The 21,368-nt window shown below is 43.1% G+C and overlaps 1 protein-coding gene across 19 annotated transcripts in view; it reads right to left on the bottom strand.

Annotated features, from left to right (window-relative positions):
• Positions 1–21,368, bottom strand: part of TRERF1 (transcriptional regulating factor 1) — a 226,742-nt gene that overhangs the window by 111,473 nt on the left and 93,901 nt on the right. For 2 of the 19 annotated variants that reach the window (XM_021937268.2, XM_021937271.2), the window contains one exon: positions 15,306–15,461. The exons of the other annotated variants lie outside the window; for them this stretch is intronic. The gene's annotated coding sequence lies outside the window, so the exon portion shown is untranslated. The remainder of the gene's footprint in view (positions 1–15,305; positions 15,462–21,368) is intronic. 19 annotated transcript variants of the gene reach the window in all.

Below are 21,368 nucleotides of genomic sequence, written 5' to 3' on the forward strand. Positions count from 1 at the left end.
CCAGACAGTTGGCTGACTAACCCACCAGTAATCCCTAACCTCTCCTGCCCACCTCCACTACAGAGGCTGGAAAAGCTAAATCATCTTTTTCCCAGCCTTTCTTGCAACTAGGGGTGAACACATACTACTGCCAGGACTGACGAAAGCAGCAGCACTCAGCCAAAAAGCCAAAACACAAAGAAGGGCAAAGCGGAAAGACTGAAAACTCTTATCTATCCTTGAGGTCACTGCTGAACTGCAGGTCAGTACCACATAACCATTGCCTCTATCCAAACTTCTGGTTTATGGGAAAGTGCGTTTCTCACATCACCATTCCTTTGTTTTTCTGCTACTTACAGCCAAAAGCATGCCTCTGGTCTTTCCTGTCCTCCACGTCTCTCCTTCCATCTGCTTCACCTCTTTGCCTATTTACTGTTTCCATCAGTTTTTGTACCACCCTCTGCTCCTTTTTTCCTTCATCTTTTCCTATTCATCTCCTCCATCCCCAACTCACAATATAAGTGGGTGGGACAACCAACCCACTTTTGAAACATCAAGTCTTAATGTCCAATCAGTTCTCAGGCAGCAACTTCTTCTGAGCCCAGGAAACTCGATAGCTACAAATTGTACCCAAAGCTGCAAAAAACAATAAGCAAATTCTATTATGTTGTTTCTTTACTTCTTGGATTACTTTTATGAGCTAATAAAAGCACATCATAAGGATATTTCACAAGTGTGTTTATGTTTCTATTTAACAAACCTTGAATTTCATAGCAGGTATCAAGGCTCAGCCAAACCCATGCAGACTGACAGATCAACAAAGACAACAGGCCGTGAACAAGCAGCTCCTCCTGAGAACAGATGTGTAAACAGAAACACAATGTATGAATTAGCCCAGTGCTCTTCCCCAGGCAGACTGAGAGAATCTGGACACTACCTGTGGCTGAGCCCTGGAGCCGCCAGAATTTAATCAGATATATGATTAAGAAAAATCTATTTTAATGCTGAGTAAGTTTAAGATTTCTATCTTTCAGGTTACTACTTAATATATATTCAAACCAACATGTTTTCTGCAACCATCAACATGTCTTGACCTCTTTTAGGGTGTGAAGCGCTCAAAGGCAAGAACTGTGTCCAAATGGCACCATGTCCTTCCACCCTGCACCCACCCGAGGGCCAAGTCTGGTCCTATCCTCAAAACAACAGCTATCAAGTCAAAATCAGAAATTGCATAGCAGTTGCCAGTCACAACCAAACAGCCATTTTTTACCTGTACATGCTACAGAAATTACTCATATTTTCAGGGCTCCCTCATTTCAAGAATGATTCACATTTTTTTTGTGACTCAGACACACCACCCCATTCCTGCTCTAGCTCATAAGGAGTGTGGAGTGACAGCTTTAAGGGATGCGTAAGTACCCCCAAGCCTACCTTGGAGGGAGGGCAGGCAGAGAGAGGGATGAGGGTTCACCAGGCCCCTCCACAGACAGTTGAGGGTTCTTTCTGCTGGCAATGGGCAATTTGTCAAAACATGAATATTGCTGCCATGTTCAACGTCTACTTATCAGCCTATAGATTAATCTATTTATTCTTTTACAAGTAGCATTTTCCCCCTGTATTAGCTTTGTTTCTTCTTCACATACCACATAAGAAGCTTCAGAAAGGTCACCTTTCCCGAGTGATAAATATGGGCAAAAAGAAAACTCCTCATTTTATTTTATTTATTTATTTTCAGACAGAGTGTTGCTCTGTCAACCAGGCTGGAGCGCAGTGGTGCAATCATGGCTCATTGCAACTTTGAACTCCTAGTCTCAAGCGATCCTCCCACCTCAGCCTCCTGAATGAATAGCTGGGACTACAGACGTGTGCCACCACACCCGGTGGCAAAAAAGAAAACTCTTCTCAGATCGCAGTAAATTAACATTCTCAGAGGATTCTCCTGAAATGATCAATTTCTCTCTAGAACGTTCTCTGATCAGTACCTCCCTCCTCCATAACACCCCTAGCTGATTGGATTTTAAGGGGTAATCTTCATGCCTATGGGTGCTGCGTAATTGTTTAGAACTAGTTACTCCAAGTCCCCTGCCAGTTCTAAGGGGCCAAGGGCCCATCAGTTCTGCTTGGGTTCCAAAATAGTCCCCCGTGTACAGTGGAGAATACAGTCTGGGTTCCCCCCACATCCTTCTGGATTTGGATGCAGGATTTTCATGACCTCAAATCATTTACCAGCAGAGCAAGGAGTGGAAGAAACAAGAGGACTGACAGACAGAAAGCTCTAGGTTTGAACCCCGCTCTGCGTGATGTTAAGCATATTACTTAACTCCTCCAAGCCTTGGCCATCTCATCTGTAGATTAATACCTGCCACGCAGGGGTGTTTCAAGGATTACAAATAACTGTAGGAAGTTTCTGGCCCAAACAAGATGCTCAGTACTGGCCGATTATCAATAAGCATCATTCTTATCACCATAGTGAAAATACTCAAGAATCACATTCAACGCTGAATCACACCTAAGTACAGGCACTGGGTGGTCTGTGTGTATGTCTGCTCAGGATTTTCATTCTGCCGTGGGTCTGTCCATGGGTCTGCCTCGGAGTCTAAGACCTGGGAACAGGATGGAGTAGGCATAGAGCAAGGTTTTGCACAGTGCAACCCAGCAAGGTATGTTTCCTTCAGAGATGGGGTGCCTGTTGTTTTTCTGGGAGACTTGGCCTACTATCACAATTCAATGGGTTAGCAAAGGTCTGAATGATGCCAAGGCCCCAGGTCTACCCCTAGCATGGCTCCCTCTTCCAAAGCCATGGAGCTTACAGCCTTTACTTGTCAGTTGTTTCATGAAAAAAAATGATCAGCAGTCACAAAGGGCAAGTTACCATAATCCATTGACACTACTACAAGAACATAAACATTTCTTCATCAGTTCATGTTGGATGTGATGGGGTAGGAGTTTCAACTTTCTTTGTGGGAAGGATGGCATAATGCATGTTCAATATCAAGTGATACATAGACATTCCCCTCCCGCAATCCCAGGCTTTGGTAATTATTAGTAGAGCCATCTGCTCGGCTTAATGAAATGTGCAATCTCCTGTACATATAATTAGTGAAATCATCTTAATTAATTAAACAAATTAATTAATTGCAAGAATACTGCAACCATTTTCCAGGAACTGCATCCAACTCATTTATTCTGCATGTGTCTACTGGGCTCCCCCTGAGGGCAGAGGCCCATGCCAGTGCTCTGAGGAGGTAAAGATTCCCACTGTCCTGAGCAGAAATGGAAGCCCAACACATACAGTTGCTGATGACTGTCCCTTCTGCTCAGGGCATTCAGTTCATCCTAGCTTTCCTGGGATTGTCATGGTTTTAAAGTTGAAACACCATGTCCCAGGAACTCCCTCAGCCCTAGGCAAACTAGGGTGGTTGGTCACCTATACTTTGGTTTGACCTGGGGTCAAAGGTCACCATTAGACAATCTCTACTGTAAAGGAGATGGCAAATACTGGGTATCCTGCAACTCCAGCCCCTACTCATGGCAGACATTGCTAGTAGACCCAAGAATCCTGCATCCTTCTCACCTCTGTTCCAGGCAGCCACTGTTAATCACCCTGAACAGGAGGCCTGGGAAATCAAATCTATTTTCTACCTATGCCTGAGAATCACAGAAGCTCTAGGCTAGAAAAGGCTGTCAAAGTCTAGTCTAATCATCCATACAGTGCTTAAATCCCTTCTACAGTGTTCTCCACAAGTGGCAAGCCAGCTCTCCTTGCATACTTCTAATAATAGGGGACTCACTATCTCATAAAGCAGTTCTTCCTGTCTTCAACAGTCTTGGCTGTAAAACCCTTCCCGTGAAATTACTAACATGTCTCTCTCGTCAGTCTCTTTTTTGGAAACCACATGGTGGCCCCTCAAGTGACGAAGCACAGTTATTAAACTGCTCCCAAGTCTTCTCTTTTCTAGGCCCAATTTCTCCAACTGTTACTCACATGATTTGATTTAAAGTTGGCATGCCATCCTAATCTAATGACCCATCCAAGGCCTCTCTGGGGCCAGGTACTCAGACATGGCTCCCACACCAGTCACCTTGTTCCTGGTGGATTCTCTACTCTGCTATAGTATCTGGCTGCCCCACTCCACATTGGCTCATATCAACACCCTGACGCCATTTCTGAGCCTGTTACTGTTGAGCCACAACTCCATCCATCTGTCACTGGGCCTCCCAGGAGCTTACACTCCATCTGGAGAGTCCTGGGATATGAGAAACCCACAAGATGGTAAGAAAACATAATATAAATTACAGAGTGCCAATTTCCCAGTTACAAACAACTTGCTCTAAAGGTTTGCTTAAAAGTAATTTCTTTAAAATGCTGACAGCATGTAGCCACAAGAAACCATATTTAAAATAAGGGTTAGACTCCCAGGTCAGCCCACAAAAGCCTTCTGAACTCATAATGTTCCTGCCGCATAAAACTAACGGTGCTATTTTAACTCAATGTAGCCACCATTTATAAGATGGTTTCCACGGTGACATGCACTCTGCGATCCATTTCAGAGAACTACACAAAAGGTATACCTGGTGTTGCACTGCTCTGTGAGGTTGTAGGGGGTGCCTGCTGACCTCGCAGGAGAACTGACTCTAGACACTGGTCCTCCCAACCCCCTTCAGGGCACAGGTCCTCTGAAGTATGTTATCCTAAGGACAGAGCCTACGTGCACAAGCCTGAGTGAGCTGTGAGGCTGCAGACAAGAGAACTTCTGGAAGGAGGCAAGTGATAATGGGTACGGGGTTTGGTTGTGTGTGTTTATGGTGGTGCTGTTTTTTCAACAATCTACTACAGACATGAGGACATGGGTATTTCTCAAAGTCAGAAATGCAAAACTAGAAAAGTCATGAATTGTCTTATTCTTCTCTGAGCCTGTAAGCAGGATCTTTATAAGCTGGTGCCTACAGTGTTAAGAGGGTAGGGGGAGGAAGATGAACTGAGGCATAACTGACCGTGTGGGGATGCCAGCAGAGCTGCTGAGCCTCAGTTCTTGCCTGTGGAAGCTCCAGCCATATCCTTCCTTATTTCTGCCCCAACCGTCCCTTGGCCCCAGGCCGACAGAGCAGGCAAGAAGGCACTGCATAGAATTGGAGGCCAACTCTTCCTGGGCATCCCACCTGAAGGAGAAGGAGCTGCATTCACCTAGAGAAAGGCAGGTGCTCCCAAAGACCGAGCTGCCTGGAGTCTCAAGGCCAGACTGGAGACCCTGCTCCACGCCTCCACTATTGTTCCAAACTTGTTAACTAGCGCTGTTAAACTCCCCAAGCCTCAGCTTCCTCATCTCTAAACTGAGCAGAATGTCCTCTTCGCAGGTTGGGTGCCAGCAGTAATGGAAAGGCAGTCATAATAACAGCTGAACTTTCTGAGCTCTGACCAGCACTGCTCTATGCATATCGCTTCCATTAACTCATTTCAGCTGTATAAAAATCCTATTATTTTGTAAATGAGGAAACTGAGGCCCAGAGAAGATGAGTTATTTACCCAAAACTGTGTAGCTAGTAAGCAACAGGGCCAGGAGGATAGGTAAAAAGCTGCTTTGGAAACTGTATAATGATATATAAATGGTGGTCATCATTATTGTTAATGACTAACACAGGAAAATGCTTGAGTGCTCAAGCCTGGGCCATCTTTTCTCCCACAAGGCATCTGGGCAGTTCCTGCCCAGTGCTACTAAGGCTCTGATAGGATATCTCCTCCAGTCCCAACTGCAGATCAACCCAAGCAGCCACCTTGGCAGGACATGCTGCTTGCTAAATGTCACAGCCCCCTACCAGATGCTTGCTCAAAGGCTGCCACTTCACCTGACCACCTGCATGAAAACTGCAAAGTGCACCCTATCCACCTTCTTTGTCTCATTTTTTTCCCACAACACTTACTACCTTCTAACCTTCTACATATTGTACTTATTTGTTACCGCATGTCTAGCCCAACTAGATTATAGGTTCCATGAGGGCAGGGAACCTTCTCTGTTTTGTTCATTGCTATATCTTCAGCACCCAGGACAGTGCTGGACATGTGGTAGGCATGTGGTATTTGCTGAATGAATGAGCAAGTGAACCTATATTGTCATGGAGAAAATGTCCATAATATATTGTTAGGCAAAAGAAGGCAGGCCTGCCTCTAAATTCTATATATGATGATCTCATCTGTGTAAAAGCATTACTGTGTGTCTGAGCATGTGTGAGTGGACAGAAAAAAAAGTCTAGAAAGCTACACATGAAAACGTTCATTGCGGTTCTTTCTAAAAGGTAGGAGCAAAGACAATTTTAACTTCTTTCTAAATGTTTTACAAAGACCATGTATTATTCCTATAAGTTTGTAAAGCAATTACACTGGAAAGCAAACACATTTATGCATGTGCGCACGCGCGCACACACACACACACACACACGGGAGAAGCATACGTTGGTTACAGAGGACCCGAGCAAGAGGTGAGGCCCAGTGACAGCTTACCCACCTTCCTGACAGTGGGCTGGTGCAGCTTCTTCACTCACAGACCGGCAATGCTGAGAGAAATAACAGAACGAGGTTTACATGGGCCTAGGACTCAGCAGCACCTCCTTCAGAACTCCTCCAAAAAAGGAAAACTCTAAAAACCAAAAACTATTTCACTGCCTCTCCAGAGCAGTCTCAGAATTATTTAATCCTCTGTGATTGTTTTTAAATTATATTAGAATGTTTCAGAAAATGTAAAGCTAAACTAATATATAAAGTGCAGTCTTTTGCAACTAAAAATCCACTTTGCATTAAAAGCCTCATTCTCCCATGCCAGTATTAAACTGGAAGTCAGGATAACTGAATTCCATCCAAGATCCTGGGCCTGGCTTGGAGCACTGTCTTGATTCCTGCCCTCCTTCTCCATTCTGACAGCATATTCTGTATACAGGTGCCCATACGAAACCAACCCAGTGGCTTACACACCCCCTGTCACCCATAAATCACCGAGGTGCCATTAATCAATAATATGCACCCAGTGAGGGCCAACTCTGGGCCCAGCAGGTGCTATCAGGTGGAAGAAAAGGAAACAAAAGATAAAGTCAGCCTTCAGAGAAGGACTAACACACAAGAAACGAGGAAGAAAACAAGTGCACTCCCTTAACGGCACAGCGCTTACTATATGTGTAATGGGAGTTCTAAGAAAAATGAGGTAAGTGTGGGCAAGAAGGCTGCGAGGAAGAGGGCGGGCTCATGCTCAGGCTGAGCCAGCAGCAGACCAGGATGCTGAGGCTGGAGACAGGAGGTGGACCTCAGCGCCTGTTACCTCAGGACTGTGGGCAGAGCCACCCCAGTCACTGCCGATTCCCCTGCCCCTGCCTTCCAGGCAGGGGGTGCTGCTTTGACCAGTTAATCAGCTGCCCACTTACTGAGCACCACATGTGCACAAACAGCCTCCTGCACAGAGGGCCGACTCCCCCTGAAGGCAGATGAATTCTAACTCTCTGTGACAGAAGCTTTCACATCTCAGTTGATTTCAGGAGCCAACCAGAGCCAGAGAGGAAGAGAAGCATGTGCGTCTATGTCCAGCTCCAAGAACTCTGGTCAATCCACAGTGATTCAGAGCACTGCTCTAGAAAGGCCTCTATTAGAAATGCAAGCAAGGCTCGGGTAGAAGCAGTGGAGAAGGCAGAAAGAGGAGGAAAGAGGCCAAGTCAAGGACACTGCAAAGGGAAAAGGAATTTCAAAAGACAGCTTTGCAGGGGGCAGGGAAGAGAGCAAGTGGCATCTAAAGAGACCAGCCATCCTACAACTCAGGACTTCCAGTACTAAAACCAGGACAGCCCCAAGCAAAGCAGGACAAGTTGGTCAACCCAGCCATACCATCCTCAGGGATGCTAAGAAGTTGCCTGATAACTGGGTGTTCTTTCTCACATCCTTTGTGGAACCGTCACTTCTCGTTAGCACCCCTGGGGCCAATGGTCAACCCAGGGAGGTGACTACTGTGTCCTTCCTGCTGGTCCTTCTGGCTTGTATCCTCTCATCTCAACCATACAGGTTTCCAAAGGGGCTGAGGTAGAATAAAATTCTTTATTGTTCTTAAAATAAAACCTAGAATCACAGCCACTATCCTTTATTCCACTGTTTCACAGACACGAGCTTATCAGCCGACCAGTTGGGAGAGGGCCCCATGTATCCCTCTTGGAGAAATAAGCACCTTATCTGTAACAAACTTGGAAATCAGAAGAAGCTGGAGAGGTTGGCGCACTCAATCTTGAAGCCATCCCCATTCATTCTCCATCTCCCTCTTCCCTCTTAGAGCTTCAGTTCCCACCCACCTCTCCCAAAGGCAGGTTCTAAGAGATTACTCCACCCACATAATCTGTTCATTCAACAAGGATTTACTGAGCATTTACTATGTGGCAGAAAGTTTGTTAGGCAAGATTCAGAACACAAAGCACAATAAGACACAGTCTGTGCCTTCTGAGAACTGATGGTTCAGTCAGGGAGAGGGAGTGGATGTGCAGGCAGGGATGGTGTAGAGGTGAGAATCGTTCAATTATTCAACACATATTTACTTTCCCCTTAAGATGTGCCAAGAACTGTACTGTGAGAATGTAGATAAGTAACGGAACAACTGCAAAATCATGTATAAATGCTGGTCATGCGGGAGACCTCAAGACAGCAACCGCCCCAGCCACCGAGGCAAATACCAACGGATCACCGCTTCTCCTTCACATGGCAGTATGTGCTGTGGAGGACTAAAAACAAAAGAAAAGTGGTAAGACCAAGCCCTGACCTCAAAGAGTGAGCCAAATGATCAAGGAGATAAAACCCTCACAGATAAACCAATCTGCGAACCACCAGGTATGGGGAAGAGCTAACTGTGGAACACAGAATTTCAGCACAAGGAGCAACAAAGCTGGACAAAGTCCGCAGAGTTCCCCAGAGGGAGCAGAAATAAAATCTGAGAAGTAATACCAAACGGGGAGCATTTTCCGGGCAGGAAGAACATAGCACGTATCTGTGATTTTTCTCAAAAATCAAAGATGAATGTATAGTTATTACTGAAAGTGTTTCTAAATGGCACACCTATCCACACGTCTTTGGCTTGAGTAAATAGGAAACTTGCCAATAGTGACCTTCACAAATGTGAGTTACACTGGAATAGAAAGATGGGCATCAAATCTGACTTCAGCTGTCCACACTATGAAGGTGGGGAATTGAAACATACTTAACCCTGTAATGAAAGTCAGTGTGCATGTCTGTATAAACACATACCCAAATTTCCCTGGCGTTTTTTTTCTTTTCTTTTCTTTTTTGAGATGGAGTCTCATTCTGTCACCCAGGCTGGAGTGCAGTGGCGATCTCGGCTCACTACCAACTTTCATCTCCCAGGTTCAAGCGATTCTTCTGCCTCAGCCTCCCGAGTAGCTGGGATTACAGCCATGCACCACCATGCCAAGCTAATTTTTTATTTTTAGTAGAGACGGGGTTTCACCATGTTGGCCAGGCTGGTCCCGAACTCTCAACCTCAGGTGATACACCTGCCTCTGCCTCCCAAAGTGTTGCGATTACAGGCGTGAGCCACCACGCCTGGCCTCCCTGGCTCCTCTTTACAGGTCTACCCTCAAGCTAAACAAATTTCATCCTTCTGTTAGAAGAACATTCCATAATTCAGAGAAAGAGAAACTGAATTACCGGGGATGATCTACAGATTAGTAACTGGGAATCGACCACATTGGTTTTTGCTATAATGATATTCACTAAGTATGAGCAAAAAGGCCACCTTTGGTCTAATGGTACACTGGTCACTCAATAACAAGTTAACAACCATTGACTGTCTATTTAATGAAGAACACTGCAATGGTGCTAAAAGGAATGGAAGGAAGGGGGCAGTGGGAAAGATAAGTTAGAAGGAAGGCAGGATACAGTGAAAAGAAATGGAAGACTCACGAGATAGTGAGTCTGGTCCCAGTTCCACCACTGCAAGGTCTTGGGTAAGTTGATCCCACCTTTACTTCCGCATCCATGAACATGTCCTATCTATCTCTCAGGGTCATTTAGAGTTGAAATGAGACAGTGTAAGCCTAAGTGCTTGGAACTGCCGAAGGCTCTGTATAATGCACCATGAGGGTTTGGAGGGACCTACTTCCCCAGCTTCACTAACTACCCTGTCTACTTTCCCAAGAGTCTTCTGAATCTCTCAATTTGTCCAATCCTCTCAGACAGTATCTGTTTTAGGGGAGCACAGGAGCCAAGGGAACCCAGTCAGGGGCAACTAAACTCAATTCCAGACCTTTGGGTAGCCCATCAAGGAAGCTGTCTTGTTTTTTTTCCACTGGAAAAACTGGTTTCGGGGCATCTCAGCTGAGCCCTGGGTAAAGCCTCACCTGATGCTAGAATCTACCCCTAGATTGTTCAACCACATAGGCCAATACATTTTCTTCTTTTGCTTGAACCAGTCTGGGTTGGTTTTCAGGTACCTTCTAACTCCTCACTAAACCTGTGGCTCCATAAGCTACCCAGTGAACCATTTCCTACCTGGTGTCCTGAAGTGGGTGAAGAGGTGAAAAAGATCATTCAAGGAACAAAAAGAAGAAAGACAATCATAAGCAATAAAACCAAAGTGATTACTGGGTCTGCCTTTATTGCTTCCTGTCTTCTAAGACCAGGGAGGGTCACAGTGATGGAGGGGGTAAAACCCTTCAATGGTAAGCCAAAGAATTAGTGTCCATCTCAGCTCTATTTCTGCCTGTTTTCTCCAGATGTTTACCTATTCCCTTTCATGGTAACCGCCGAAGAGCCCAGAGGAACAATACCAGTATCCCACTGATTTATTTTATATCTTAAAAAATTACTCAGGGCCTGCAGTACTGAGCTCATGTTCAAATTAAGTTTGCTGAAAATCTAATTTGGGATGAGTAATTTAATTTGGCTACTACAATTAAAAGTGGTACAGTATTTGTGTTTTAGAGGAAAATCGTATTAGATTCATCTAATCTTATTAGTGGACTATCATATTTAGATCGCATTCTATCTGGAACAGATACATACTAGATTGATTTCCTTCATAAATCATTTGGGAGACCAAAGGGACTAGACTTCTCCCTGCTCCTTGACCAACCACCTGACACAGGTCAGTGCAGCCAGTGAATGCAACAGAGGCCTCACTGAGAAGCCCACCACACAGCTCTGGAATTCACTAACCCAACACATCCACCTAGAACAAACCCTCATGTTTTGCAGATGAGTAAACGAGGTCCAGAGTAGACAAGCGACTTGCTCCGGGTCACAGTCTGTTAGTTAGTGACAGAGCTAAAACTACATTTAACTTCCCTGTGCCACAGTTTGTGTCCCTGATGCTCTAACACGTGTGTTCTTTATAAGCTCTAACACAAAAAATGGCCAGATGGACCCTGAGTCCCCACTGTTACTCACTTGGTTAAAGCATGGAGTCATCAGATGCCATCTCTCAGCCTGCCTCTCTGCCTCTCTGAAGTTCCCAGGGAAGGGAAGGAGCATGGAGAAGCTGATCTCACTATCCCCATGGATAACTTAGACCAGTGCCCCAAATCCTTCCTGTCAAGTCCATTTTCTTGATGACGAGTTTAAACCTCCTCACTCTCAGATAACAAACATTCACATTAAGGACATTCAAACCCTATGACAGGTCAGGAAAAAGAGTCTGGTTTGCTTTTTAAAATGTTCTTAATCTCAGGAGTACTGTTAACTGGGCAAGACTCAATGGGTATAACACCACACATCGGGGTTCCAACTGCAGAGTTTAACTTAAGAAAATGAGGTTATGAAGCAAAAACATGAAAATAAGAAGCTAGATAAAAACACTTGCAACATGTGACAAGTGAATACACACACCGCATAAAAATCCCCTGTAAATGATTTTTCAAAAGATGGAACACTGCAAAATAAAAATGAGAAAAGACCCAAAGAGGCAATTCTCTCTCTCTCTCTCTCTCTCTCTCTCTCTCTCTCTCTCACACACACACACACACACACACACACACACGCAGATTACTGATGGCCTCATGAAAAATGTTCAAATCCATTAGTAAGCAAAGTTTGCAAACTGAAACAACACGATACTATTTTCAACGATCAAACTGGCAAAAACTGAAACAACTATACTGTTCACGATAGTCAAGGATGCTCTGAAATAGAAATCCTCAGATGCTACTGATGACTGTAAATTAGTCCACATTTCTGAAGGGCCATCTGGTGATATGGATCACTAGCCCTAATACTGAGTTCACTCCCAAGAATATTCCCTGATGAAATAATCAGAGGAATACTCCAAGATTTATGTGCAAAGACATTTATAGCAGCAATATTCATACTAATAAAAATCTAGAAAAATCCAATGGTACCATAATAGAAAAATAGTTAAATAAATGATACATCAATACAAGGAATGCTATGTCGGCTTTAAAACTCATGTTTTTGAAAAAGATTTAAAGACACAGGGAAATGCTCACAAAATTATGCTAAAACTCAAAGCTATTAATAGGATGGTTCTATTTTGTGAAGGAAAAACATACAGCATATACATTATATATATCATGTGCATTATAAATATAGTATCTTGTGGCAGATTCAGCTAAATGTCCAACAAATATTTATGCTTCTCTTTCCAGAGTGTGGGATTTTCGGCGAGAAGCAGCTGCTCAGCCAGGGGCTACATGCCCCAGCACCCCCTGTATCTAGGTGGTGCCATGTAACTACTCCCACCAATGGAATGGAAAGTGATTTGAGCACTTCTAGGCTGAGGGAGGTGGAAAGTGATGTGCCTTCTCCGTGCTCTCTTCCTCCATCTGCCAAATGGACACAGGGGACCCCAAGACCCTAGGGAATGGAAGAGCAACCAATGGAAGGGGCCTGGGCTGCTGAATCGCTCAGGGGAGGGCTCCACCGGTGGAGTGATCACCAATCCGAAACACCCATGTTGGACTGAGTGAGAAATAAACTCTATTGTGTTAAGCCATAATTTGGTGTGGGTGTTGTTGTTGTTGTTTTTGAGACAGGGTCCCAACTCTGTCACCCAGGCTGGAATACAGTGGCATGATCACGGCTCCCTGCAGCCTCAACCTCCCAGGCTCAGGTGATCCTCCCACCTCAGCCTCCTGGGTAGCTGGGACCACAGGCACACAACCGTGCCTGGCTAATTTTTTATGGAGATAGGGTTTTGCCCTGTTGCCCAGGCTGGTCTTGAACTCTTGGGCTCAAGCCATCCTCTAGCCTCGACCTCCCAAAGTGCCCGGATTACAGGCGTGAGTCACTGCATCCAGTCTCATAATTTGGTGCTTTAATGGTTTCTTCAGCTAGTGTTACCTTAATATGCACACATAGAAAAACTACTAAAAGGAAATCTACCAAATTTTATCTGATGCACTGTATGTTAGTCAAATTATAGGTATATTTTTAAAATTTATTTGATTTGACCACAAACATGTCTTATTTGATAACCAAAAAGTTACTGAAATAAAAAAGCAGACTTTAGGTAGCAGTGTTATATGGTGAAATATTAAAATAGTGAACGTGGTTACAAACATTAAAATGTAGAAAATTATGGCCGGGCGCGGTGGCTCACGCTTGTAATCCCAGCACTTTGGGCGGCCAAGGCTGGTGGATCACGAGGTCAGGAGATCGATATCATCCTGGCTAACACGGTGAAACCCCATCTCTACTAAAAAAATACAAAAAAATTAGCCAGGCTCGGTGGCAGGCACCCGTAGTCCCAGGGGCTCGGGAGGCTGAGGCAGGAAAATGGCGGGAACCTGGGAGGCGGAGCTTGCAGTGAGCTGAGATCACGCCACTGCTCTCCAGCCTGGGAGCCAGAGCGAGGCTCCGTCTCAAAAAAAAAAAAAAAAAAAAAAAAGTAGAAAATTACAAGAGCTCAAAGGGGAAAAAATCTAGACATACGACCTTTTAGCAAGATCTACTTAAACAATTCTGGACAAATGAATTGTCCAAAAATGAACCAAGGTTAGAATCCTTTAATATGTAAAGAGCCCTTGTGAGCCAGTTAAGTGAGAGTTAAATATAATAACTGGGGGAAAAGACATAACCACTTAGTTACAAAATATGAAATGTAAATGACATACACATATAAAAAGATTTTCAAACTCACTAATAATCAAATACATGCAAATGAAAATGAGATAGTCTTTATCTCTTTATCAGATTTATACATTTAAAATATTATGAATACAGGATCCAACATTGCTAAGATTATCATGAAATGGGTAATCATATACACTGAAAAAAGGAGTTGAAAATTGTATCATAATTTCAATCAGTAATTTGGTATGACAACAGGAAAAAAATGCCTTAGCTTTCCCAGGCCGGGTGCAGTGACTCACACCTGTAAACTCCTCACTTTGTAGTCCTAGCTAATCAGGAGGCTGGGCTTGAGCCCAGGAGTTCGAGGCTGCAGTGAGCTGTGATCACACCATTGTACCTCAGCCTGGGCGACAGAGTGAGACTCCCTTTCAAAAAACGCAAACAAAAAACAACCACAACCCGTTTGACTTTCTAGATATTTGTTGAAAGAAATAATTAAACAATATGCAAACTATGCATCAGAGTTGTTTGAATAGGAAGATGAAAAAAACAAAACAAAACTCAGGGCCGGGTGTGGTGGCTCACTCCTGTAATCCCAGCACTAAGGCCAAGGAGGGTGGATCATCTAAGGTCAGGAGTTTGAGACCAGCCTGGCTAACATGGTGAAACCTGTCTCTAGTAAAAATACAAAAAATTAGCCAGGCGTGGTGGCGGGTGCCTGTAATCCCAGCTACTTAAGAGGTTGAGGCAGGAGAATCGCTTGAACCCGGGAGGTGGAGGTTCCAGTGAGCCAAGGTCACGCCATTGCACTCCAGCCTAGGCAACAAGAGCGAAACTCCACCTCAAAAAACAAACAAACAAACTCACTCTATCTGTAAGGAGCTGGTTAAATACATTATGATACATGTGTGTATGTGTATTCATGTATTGAAACAATTTATAGCCATTAAAATTATGCTGAATATCTGAATGAACAAAGCATAAAAACGCTCATAAGGTAAAAAAGCAGGATATAAAGCAATTCAAGTAGTATGATTTCTTTATTGTTTAAAAAAAGTGTGTGTATATACATATATGTATAAACACGTTATAAATGCATAAGAAAAGATTATGGGAGGATTTCAATCAAAATGGTGATGGTAGTTGTGGAATTACATATTTGCTATATTTTATAAGCTTTCAACAATGGACATGTATTACTTTAATTTTTTTATGTTTTATTGTGAAAAATTTCAAATGTATACAAAAGTAGCTAGAATATATGTACCTATCACCAGCTTGGATGAAGATCTTCAGGGGTCTTGGTGTAAGAGCTGGAATGTGGCCAGAGGCCCTTTGTGAGGCATGGATGGGATCTGGGTTTGGATCCAGCTGCCTTGGAGGGTGCTTGTGTCAGTGCTTGGGGGAAGGGTCCAGATGCAGCCTGCAAAGCCATGAGAGGGCATATTTCTTATTACTACTGAATTTGTACATTTTCTATATATTTGTTTAGTGTTGTATTTAGTTATCTATTCAAGTGTTCTAACAAGGTTTAGTACTTTTCTTTTTAATTTGAGCACTTCACAGTATAAAGATTAATGCTGTCGTATTATTGCCAGTCTTTCCCCAATCTGTTTCCCTGTGTTTTTTTTTTACATAAACGCTTCATTTTCCTGTAGTTTGATTGACTATTCTTTTCCTTTTTGAATGCTTGCCTTTGTTTCTAAGCAATATTCAATGCTACAGATTTCCTATGCCTCTACATTTTGCACTTTAATCGTTTAATCCATCTGTAATTCATTTTGGTGAAGCCAAAATGATTTTTCCCAAATTGCTAATGAGGCATCAGAATTATTTATTGAATAATTTTCCCTTCCCCACTGATTTGTGATGACTGCTTTATGATTTATTAAATTATTTATGCAAGGGTCTATTTCTGAACTATCCTAGTTCACTAATCTACTTCATCCTTTTATGACAGCACCATAGTATTTTAATTACAAAGGCTTTATATTGCATCTTAATACCTGGTAGTGCTATATATTTTAATATCCAATAGATCTGACTCCCTTCCCCCAAAACCACTTTCAGAATTCCCCCGATGTTCTTATCTATTTATTTTTCCAAGCAGACATAGAAACATCTTGTGAAATTTAAAACATCCTGATGGGACTTTCAGAGGAATGGCATTAGACTCATGAACTAATTTCAGAAGAATCCAAATCCTTAATTTCAAGTTCATCATCTAGAAATAGGGTTTTAGTTAAACTCTTTAAGTCTTCTTCATCTACAACTAGGCAATCTGTAGTTAATAATGTTATCATTTTTCTTTATAATATTTATTCTCCAAGTTACTATTTTATGACTCTCTGCATTGACTAAAACTTGAAGAGGTAACCAGTGATGCCTTTAGTGTTTCACCAGTAAGTACAGTGGCAGTGGGCTGCATGAACCTGATCTTTCTTATAATGTTAAAGATTGGTCACTTTATATATCACTCTTAAAGTGGTATGTAAAAACTTAAAAACTGATTGAATACACTTTTGGAATTAATGAGGTTATTACATATTTTTATTTAAACAACTTATGTGAACCATAGGGAAATATATGTATATGAAGCCATTCTTGCATTCCAGGAATATAATCTATTTGGTAACATTCATATTCTCTATTGTTGAAATCTACTCACCAGAATTTTGTCTAAAACTTTTACATTCCTAAGTGAGACTGGTATAGATCCTCCCTTTGGGGACTTGCCTGTTTTGATATCAGGGCTATGCTTGCTTGAAAGAAGGATCTGGAAGTTTTCCATCTTTTTTCTCAATCCCAGAACAGTTTATATAACATAGGAATTATCTGTTCCTTGAGAGTTTAAAAGGATTTTCAAAGGCTTTTTTATATCTTAAAATATTCCACCTGGCACAGGGGTGTATGAGCGTGTGTGTGTCCATGTGGACATTACCATGTTAGTATACATTTAGAATGACATGTAAGATACTGATCTCAAATGGAACAGCTCTATTATAATTTATGGCCGTTCTTTCCTCCAAGAAAAGGGAGTAAATGCCCAAGATGATAAAGTGTTGGGAAAAAAACGCATTTTCCCAGGCTTTGGTTCCAAGAGCCTCCTTTTAAGAGGCACATGAAGGTTATAGAAGGTGATCATGGCATATTGGATGTGTTGAACCATTCAAATTTCATTGAGGCTGACCAAGTTTGGCAACCACAACTTGACCACTGACATTCGGAACTAGAAAAGCTAAGACCTGGAGAGACAAGGAGAACCTCTGTCTAACCCCAGGTCACCTCCAGCTCTGTGGTAAAGGTCTTCCAACTTCCCATTTTATTGTGTCATCTCCAGCCTAGGATGCTTCCCCTCTTCCACTGCAATGAACACTTGTCACTCTAAGGCTTTCTGTACTGCAGGGCCCCTGGGCCAGTGACCCTACAAGCACTTCACAGGCACCACAAATAAAGGCTCAGAGTTGTTTTGGACTGAATGTTTATCTTCCCCCAAACTCCTATGTTGAAGCCCTAAACCCCAATGGGATGCCATTCGGAGATGAGGTCTTTGAGAGATAATTAAGTTTAGGTAAGGTGATGAGAGTGAAGCTCTCACGATGGGATGGGTGATTTTATAAGAAGAGGAAGAGGAGATTCCTGTCTCTGGGTGCACAAGGAAGAGATCAGGTGAGCACACAGCAAGATGGCTCTCACTCACAAGCCAAGAGACGAGGCTTCAGAATAAAACTTACCTTGCTGAGCACCTTGATCTTGGGCTTCCCAGCCTCCAGAGCTGTGAAAATTTCTTTTTTTTTTTTTTTGAGATGGAGTCTTGCTCTTTTGTCACCCAGGCTGGAGTGCAGTGGCACAAGCTTGGCTTACTGCAACCTTCGCCTGCCGGGTTCAATGATTCTCCTGCCTCAGCCCCCCGAATAGATGGGATTACAGGTGCCCGCCACCACACCTGGCTAATTTTTCTGTATTTTTAGAGACATGGTTTTGCCATGTTGGCCAGGCTGGTCTCAAACTCCTGACCTCATGATCCACTCACCTCAGCCTCCCAAAGTGCTGGGATTACAGGTGTGAGCCACTGCGCCCGGCCCATAAATTTCTATTGTTTAAGCAACCCACTTTATGGTATTTTGTTATGGCAGCCTGAGCTAAGACAAAAATGTTGTGGTAATGTCTGTCAAAAAGTACAATGTCATCTGCCGTGGAGTAAGATATGCCTTAAGTGAAACCAGTGGTAAGGGGTCTGAACAAATTAAGATCCAATGTCAGCCGGGTGCAGTGGCTCACGCCTGTAATCCCAGCACTTTGGGAGGCCAAGGCGGGTGGATCACGAGGTCAGGAGTTCCAGACCAGCCTGACCAACATAGTGAAACCCCGTTTCTACTAAAAATACAAAAATTAGCCAGGCTTGGTGGTGTGTGCCTGTAATCCCAGCTACTCAGGAGGCTGAGGCAGGAGAATTGCTTGATCCCAGGAGGAAGACGTTGGAGTGAGCCAAGACTGTGCCACTGCACTCCAGCCTGGGTGACAAAGTAAGACTCTGTCTCAAAAAAAAAAAAAAAAAAAAAATCCAGTGTTTGCTAGAACGTGCAAGAACTGTGCCATAAAAGCATATGAGCACAGATGAGGATACTAGAAGGACTCAAATGGTAATGCTTTGCCCAGGAATGCGGTTAACAGGCAATAACTGTAGGTGTTAGAGTGCCACAGAATAGTCTTCTTTTTATTGAGAAAGACACATCTGAGATCACGTCCTTGTTTACAGGAGACCCATGAAATGTTAGAATTAGGACACCTTTTGCCAGTCAAGGTGATGAGTGTTAGGACAGTCCTGCAGGAAGGCAACAAACTTGCTTTGGCTCCAGGATTTCATGATTCCATTCATAATTTCACACGGGCGAGCAAACAGTCTTTCTGTCCCGGTCAACAAGGATAGAGGAGTTGCTTTCACACCAGTCATGGCCTAACACAGAAGCTTAATCCTGGCTGGAAGGCAAAGTGTGTTTGTGGCAAAGCCAGGCAGACGTGTAATGAAAGCAGAATGAGTAATGTTTAGTTAAGCTTCTGGATGGCAGGGGTGGTTGGGTGTATGTTTGGGGATTTTTAATGACTCCAAAAGGCGTCTTAAAAAGTCACACTATTTTGGCACTTCTGAGATGCAACTTTTGCTACAAGTACTAACACCAGCAAGTGACTGCTATAAGTATTAATACTAGCACTTACCAGCAACATTTCTCACAAGCATCCCTTCCTTTCTGGAGCTCCAGGGATCAAACCAAGCTTTCTGCATATTTGTGGGGGGGGGGGGGGGGGTGGCGCACACACCCTTTCCCACCTGCAGAGGCATACCATACAACTGAAAGCCAGATCAAATTGAAGACATTTATCAATTTTAGGGTTAAATGGTGGAAAAGGAAAAACTGTTGACACACTTTCTAATTTGAACTACTTAGGTATTGCAAGATTTTCTCCCTGCTGGTGGAAAATTAAACTAACAATTCTAAGTTAATGACTGGAGGGTAAACAGTTCCTTCTTTATAAAATAAATTGGATTTATCAAAACTTGTATTAAAATGGATTTTCTCCCAACTTTAACTTATAAATCCAATCAAGATATGACTCTAGAGAACTCTTAGGCTCCAAGTGAGGCTTCAAAAAGTAGGGTGTATTTCCCTACAGTTGCGCATTCAGGAGCTAACTCCACATCACCGGGTGAGCGCCCAACACCTGGAGGGCAAATGCAGGGCAGTGCCCACGCTCCCTTGGTGTGCTTTTCACAGGTGATGTCAGAAAAATAAGAACAATGTAGTAAATTATTCCTAAAGCTGAGCGTTTTCAATTTAAAGATTTTTGTTTTGTTCTTATATTATCTTTTCCTACTACTTTGGCATTAAGATGGTTTTTTCATAAAAGCTTGGTGATGAGTGTTAAGAGTTTTTAAAATGTCCTAACTTGGCAAAATAAAAAAGACTGGGAGTCCTAGGCCAATGCCCTAAAGCTTTTTTTTTTTTTTTTTCTCTCTCTCTCTCTCTCCTAGTGTTTTCTTGGTCCAGGCAATCTTCATTTGAGAACCACTAGTTTACAGCACTCTCTGAGCCAAGGAATTTGGAGTCAATCAGTGCTCATCTAGGTATCAAAATGGTGGCAAGCCCCAAGTGCAACTAACAACCTACAGAAAACGGAAGTCTAACTTTAGTCAACACTCAGGGGAGTGGGGATGAAGAATGTAGTCTTCAAAGCTCCTGGTCATTCTGGAACACTGTTCTCCTGCTGCACCCTACATGCTCAGCCCTCCATCGTCAAAGCCTCCTCCTCCTGGTTCTGAAACAGGTGGTAAAGCTTTTGGAGGCCCTGTGCCAACCTGTGCTCTCCCCACCATTAATCTGGGAAACCCAAATCAAGATGCTTGACCCTCCTGGGATTCTGAGAGGTCAGCCCTGTGGCACCAGAGGCTTTCGGGAATGATTCACCATATCATCAGCTGAAATTCTACTAAAGTGTATGCCCAAGACTAGCTTCTCAGTACTGCGGCATCTCACTCAATCCCAGTGATCCGAAAATCCATCCATCCTCCCAGGACAGCTGGTTCAGGAAACCAAAGGCAAGGGGGTCACTCATCCCTCCAGAGCCTCCAAACTGAGAATAAGGAAAAAAATCGCCAGGCTCAGTGGCTCACATCTGTAATGCCAGCACTTTGGGACACCAAGGTAAGTGAATTATGAGGTCAGGAGATTGAGACCATCCTGGCCAACATGGTGAAACTCCGTCTCTACTAAAAATACAAAAATTAGCCGGGCATGGTGGCGTGTGCCTGTAGTCCCAGCTACTCGGGAGGCTGAGGCAGGAGAATCGCTTAAACCTGGGAGGCGGAGATTGCAGTGAGCCAAGTTGGTGCCTCAGCACTTCAGTCTGGCGACACAGCAAGACTCCGTCTCAAAAAAAAAAAAAAAAAAAAAAAAAATCAGCTGGCACAGGTCATGACAGGCCATCAACTATTTAAGAGATTTTTCAACTAAGAATATAAGAACATATTGCCATAAAATTTTAAAATCTCTATATTCTAGAGGTTATATCTATTTTTAATTGTATGCTCCTTAAACTTCTATTTAGGCTTCCCCCAAAATGAATTCTAACAGAAAACAAACAAACAAACAAACAAAAAAAACACTTCAGTAAAAAAAAGAATCCACAAACACTAAATATTTTAATACCTTTATTTATCTTCTCTCTAACAGAACTAATCAGCAGCAGATAATATATTTGTTGTGAAGAGAGTTAATTTTCTAGATTAAACATGTACATAAAAACATAAAGGTGACAATATTTGGCAATATAT

Source organism: Papio anubis, chromosome 6, assembly GCF_008728515.1.
Source record: "Papio anubis isolate 15944 chromosome 6, Panubis1.0, whole genome shotgun sequence".
Classification (NCBI taxonomy): Eukaryota; Metazoa; Chordata; class Mammalia; order Primates; family Cercopithecidae; genus Papio; species Papio anubis.